Source organism: Pundamilia nyererei, unplaced genomic scaffold (genome assembly GCF_000239375.1).
Source record: "Pundamilia nyererei isolate P.nyererei 1_Seehausen unplaced genomic scaffold, PunNye1.0 scaffold00058, whole genome shotgun sequence".
NCBI lineage: Eukaryota > Metazoa > Chordata > Actinopteri > Cichliformes > Cichlidae > Pundamilia > Pundamilia nyererei.
In genome coordinates, this window is record NW_005187459.1 from 1,496,405 (window position 1) to 1,501,889 (window position 5,485).

Here is a 5,485-nt window from a genome sequence, read left to right on the forward strand (position 1 = left end):
TCACTGTTTGGTTTGCACATGCATCTCATATTTCCCTGTTAGCTTCTCTTTATGTTGTGTCATACATTTGCTTCTGCAGCTATGGCCAATACCCATTCATGCAAATAAAGCATATTTGAATTTAAGATAGTGTGTGTTTTGTGTGCGTGCGTGTGAACTGCCATAAAACAAGCGATAGAGGATGACCCCAACCCCCGCCACCTCTTGCACGCACGCGCACAAGCACACGCCTCCATAATCGCCACTACTTGTAGCCTAGAAAGAGAGATGTGGGTCACGGAGGGTGGTAGTGGTTGCGGAGTGGGGGGGGTAAACACACTGTGCCAGTTATCACAACCCGGTAGCCAAGGAGTAATATCATTAATAAACATGTGTAAATTGCTGTTATTTTACTACAGCGCTGGGGCCTTATGGACCTTTCTTATATTTCAGATTCCATTTTACCTTGACCACAAAAACAAGTGCACATTTTCCTCCTGCATCCTCATCTCCGCCGTGAAAGCTGAATACATTAAGTCCTGGACATGAGGCCCAACAAGGACTTCAGACTCCTACTCACTTATTACACTCGAATCCCGAAATCCTCCTCTCCTCTCCTCTGTCCTGTCTCCTAAACCTTTTTATTCAGGGACCGGGAGACCTCTCCGGAACAAAACAGCTTTTAGCGCTACCATCTCGCCCTGCTTATGATTTCGCAAATCTCTCTCTCCCCCCCCCCCCCCCCTCTCTCTCTCTCTCTCTGTCGCTCTCTCATTTCTCCAAAAACTGTCTCTCTGAAAAGAAATGAGCTGTTGTAGGAGCTCATCAAGTCATTATCTGATTAAGGTCATTTTATAACTGCTGCCCCAGAGATTTCTTCTTCTGCCAAATAATATTCATTCTTTCATTAATTCAGGAAACTTAAATTCATGAAATCTCCACCTGTCTGTGTCTGTTCACATTCAATTCACCAGGCTACATAATAATAATAATAATAATAGATAATAATAATAATAATAATAATAATAATAATAATAACAGTGATAATAATAATAATAATGGCGACATTGATCAAAATTCATACTAAGGAAAAATCCACTGGCTCCTCTCCACTTCGACATACCATGCGCCGAGTGCGTGCACTTATTACCACTCAGCACGAGATAAAAATGTGGCTTTATAACACCTCTGGGAGAAATATTGTTTTTGTAGACTCCCTCCTTCTGCATTTGGGCACAGCTCTAATAAATATGTCAGTAAATTCGGCCATCAGTGCGCAATGTCAGAGCGTATTATCAGTCTTGGGCATCGAGGTGTGTCGCACTCGATCCAAAAGAGGTGGTGGTGGTAGGGAGGAGAGAGGGAGTTTGAAACAAATCCACGGGTTGATCCACCTGGAATGGGCCGCGATAAGAGCAGCCAGTGTTAAACCACACGTTTCCTCTACACCTCATCCGAGTCTTCCTTTTCCAAACACGCTTTCTTTAATGTCCCGGCCTGTTTTTCCAGCCTGTGTGCGCACCGACGGCACCCAGGGGAGCCGAGGCCAAATCAGCCACAGGCCAGTTAGGGAGCAGGAGGGGGGCCGGGACACCTGCTTTGGAAAAGCCACTCCAGACACCAAACTTTGCTGACTTCGTTGCAATTCGTTCGTCCTAAAAAACACTTGCTTGCGACATGGAAAAGAGACTCGCCTTTTCCTTTTTGGCGCCTGACAGAGGGGCATATGGAAAATAAGATTTCTCGTTAAGTACTTTAGGATCCTGTTTGTTCAGTAGGATAAAAAAAAAAGAAAAAAGAAAGAAGGAAAAAGAAAAAGAAAAAAGAAAGAAGGAAAAAGAAAAAGAAAAAAGAAAAAAGAAAAACGTGCAACAAAATGGATCCGAAGCGAGAAGCATGGAATAAAAATAGCTGATTTCATGAGCAATTGTGCAAGAACTTTTTAAACCGTTTTAAAAACATTTGTTAAATATAATTTGAGAAAGAAAAAAAATGAAAAATCTAGTTTTTACGTTACTATAATAATAATAATTTTAATTATAATAATAATTTTCTTCTGAAAACTATTATTTGCCAACCTGGAACGTAAGATCAGCAGTATAGATGAATGTGCCATGTACCCTCAAAAACAATCGAATAAAATAATTCTCTCCATCCTAAACATTAAATCCAGCCCCAGTAAAATGTTCGTAATATTAAGAAAAAATTGTGAATATCACCTGTTGTAAATGTCGAAGGTTAAAACATTTGTTTAGCCGCGCGCAAAAGCGGCTGTGTTATGATGAAGCATCCAGTTTGTAAGAAAGCAGGAGGACTGAGAGCGAGCAGCCGTCATCATTTCATAAATCAGAAGCCTCGTGGAAAGGATCAGGTGTCACTGTGCGCAAGGTTGTGTTACAGGTGGGTGGAAAAACTAATAATATGTTGAAAATCATTTGGTTTGCAAACATACAGGTAAATTCTTTTTCTTTATTCTTCTTCGTTTTACCACCAGGTTAGAATTCATCTTTAGGTTTCGAACGGGGGATGTTTTAGTGACAGCAAGCTGACAGAAGCTTCGTGACGATATTCGGCTCTTAATTGAGCTTTTTACAAAAGTGATGTTTAGTTTTCTTCAGACAGTGGCTTCTCTGGATAATCTGAATTCAAAAGCAGAGCTGTAAGCGTGATGTGCTGCTTTGCTTTACTCGTCCATTAATCAGACTTGGGTGCAACCAATGAGAAACCCGCGTGCGTAAAATATCTCTACATGCCATTTTTATCCCCCAATACTCAAGTGACCCCCAACTTGTTTGTCCCCCACGAGAATGCACGGTCTAAACGTGTGGCAGTGTTTTTGCCGGAAAAATAAAAATAAAACAAAAAAGTATATGCGGTATATACCCATGACTGATCTAAAAAAAACTACGCCGTGCATAGTTTCCTCTGACATACAAGGATCAAATTACACAGTTAATATTATTATATTACAATCATTAAAGATGGCTGGGTTTAAAAGAATGCCTAATCGAGTATGATCGAAACTTGAAATTACAGAAGGGTTAAAAAAAAACTGGATTCCAAAAGAGACCTTTAATTTGAAATTTATTGCAAACAAATAAAACGAAGGCTGAAAGATGTCTGGAGACATTTGCGTAAAAACGGTACAACATTTACTGTTAACAATAACTTTAATATGATTTTTAATCCGTTTCGAAATGAATCAATTTATTTGATTCATATTCCCAACAATTATTATTTCAAAAACATTCAAAATTCTTGGCTGAAGCTACTGACACTTTATTCCACATTTCCTGGGACTGCGCAGCACTTAAACCGTTTATTACAGAAACTTTCTTTTTTTTAAAGAATAACCATGAAAATAAATAACATAGCCATGTGTATGTGTGTGTCTGTGTGTTGTGATTTTCCCCGCTGCTTAAGAAGTGTCATGTCAAAGTGTGTAACGATTCTTACTCGCGTCGTCGGTGATTTGTGAAGAAACATTAGTAAGACTGCTATTTCCTTTTTTTTCTCTCTCTCCTCCTCTCTCTCTCTCTTTGGTAGCATGCTCAAGTCCCATTCTCTGGTCAAGTTCAGCGAGTTGTTCTCCGGACCCGACGGACGCTTCTTATTGGTAGGTTGCGACCGTTACATCACGCCGCTCATGACGCGCACGTCTTCCTGTTTCCTTCAGCCGTGTCTTAAAGTGGATCTTAGTGGCGGAGGAGCGCTCCAGCATCCAGTCCTCTGCATCCAGTGCGCCTCGGAGACACACATACACGCGGTCTCGCGCTCTCTCTCCCTCTCTCTCTCTAGCATACTCTCTATGTCTCTCACTCTTTCACACAGCACAGGATAGAGGGAGAGACCGACGCGCAAGAGCTCTTTTCATCTTCTATATTTTTCCCCTATTTTGTTCTTTTCGCTCGCGTCGCCGACTTTATTCCAGCTCTTCATTCCCTGAGACACTGTTATATTCCAGCATACAACAATCCTCGGTGCCCTGCGCGTATTCTCATTTTTCCCCCCCGCAGGAGTTCAGGTTGTCCCCCTCTTCATCAAAAGGGTAAGTAACCTTGTCCTCGGATACCTCCCTCTCTTGTTCTCGTTCTGCCTCGCCTGCGCACGGTGGGCGGAAAAAATAAACAAATCAAACATCGTTAACGGGGAAATTTATTATGGTAATCAACTGCTAATCATTTCGATACGACATTATTTGCTCTGTTTCGTACCCTCATCTTGATCTGTGGTGAGAGTTGCGCGAGCAGCCCGTGTTTGTCTCGAGGATGATTTGCGAGCGGTAGCCCAGCCTTCCTCATCAAAGCACAGAGATCAAGTTGATTTCCCAACTTTAAAAAAGTAAGTTTGGGAAGCGAGTTTTTGTGCGAAAGGAATCGTGATTTCTAACAACGGCTGTTTTTGGTTGGTTTTTTGGTTTTATTTTGGGTTTTGTTTTTTGTTTTTTTAGGCTTCATGTGTTTGGCTCTCCTCCGCGCTTATTGTAAACTGTGAATTTGCTATGACCTCATATTGTCTTTGTCCCATTGGCTAAGTCTTATTTCGACTCATTACGGGTTTTTTTTTAATTGATAAGTCAAACAAAGAGTCTTGCACAGTAAACTACCGAGGTACTCAGCCCTCCCGGTTGGTAAATGGGGTTTCTATCTTGTGCGGTAGCTCTCTAGGACAGATGTGATAAAGCGCAGTGTTTCGATTGTGTGCGCAACTCTTTTGATATCCAAGTCTGTTCGCTGGCAACTAAACAGATATCCAAACCAACAGATTTCAGTCTCACTTGAAGAAATGTTGCCGGACTTTTAGTTCAAACCTTAAAGAATTATTTTTAATTGAGTTTAAAACTTGAACTTTGCTCCTTTAAAAAAAACTTTTTGCATTTTCCTTTTTTTCCGTGAGAGGTTTAAATGGTCCTTTTATGCGTGTATTGTTTATGAGTTTTTAATTAAGGTGTATCCTTTAAGTTTGAGTGAATTTCTGTATGTGAGTATGACAGATGCTTAAAATTGTTGCAAGTTTTTTTTTTTCTTTAAGAGAGAGAACGGGAGAGTGTGAGAGTGCGCATGGGCAATAGGGGACAGGTGCGTGTTCGGCAAAGACAGGTGCTGGTGACTATTTCAAGCAAGTTTCCCCAGACAGTGAAGTGCGTTTTTTCTTCTTTCATTCTTTCTTTTTTTTTTACTCGTGTGGATGTATCAGGTCTTGTCTGTATGCCTGGATATGGCTATCACGACCTGAGCCAAAGGCATTTATCAAATGTTTTATTTTAGAATACTGGTGTCACAGTTTAACCCAGTGTGCATCCAGTAAGTCTGTACTTTCACAGTTTTATCTGCTACAAAATGTAATTTTTCCTCCCTGAATTACATCAAATACCATGTGCAACATGTGCACCACACTGCACAGTTTGCAACAAAGCCAACAGCGATGTTGTGTGTGTGTGTGTGTGTGTGTGTGTGTGTGTGTGTGTGTGTGTGTGTGTGTGTGTGTGTGTGTGTGTGTGTGTGTG

General features: G+C 41.0%; 1 protein-coding gene across 4 annotated transcripts in view; it reads left to right on the top strand.

Moving 5' to 3' along the window:
• LOC102193857 (prospero homeobox protein 1) overlaps nucleotides 1–5,485 on the top strand; it is a 31,026-nt gene that overhangs the window by 852 nt on the left and 24,689 nt on the right. Inside the window, exons 1-2 of one of the 4 annotated variants that reach the window (XM_013911217.1) lie at nucleotides 2,334–2,379; nucleotides 3,526–4,027. The exons of 1 other annotated variant lie outside the window; for it this stretch is intronic. The gene's annotated coding sequence lies outside the window, so the exon portion shown is untranslated. Of the gene's footprint in view, nucleotides 1–2,333; nucleotides 2,380–3,368; nucleotides 4,028–5,485 lie in introns of those variants that run through there. 2 more of the 4 variants (XM_005734410.2, XM_005734409.2) reach the window with 2 other exon arrangements.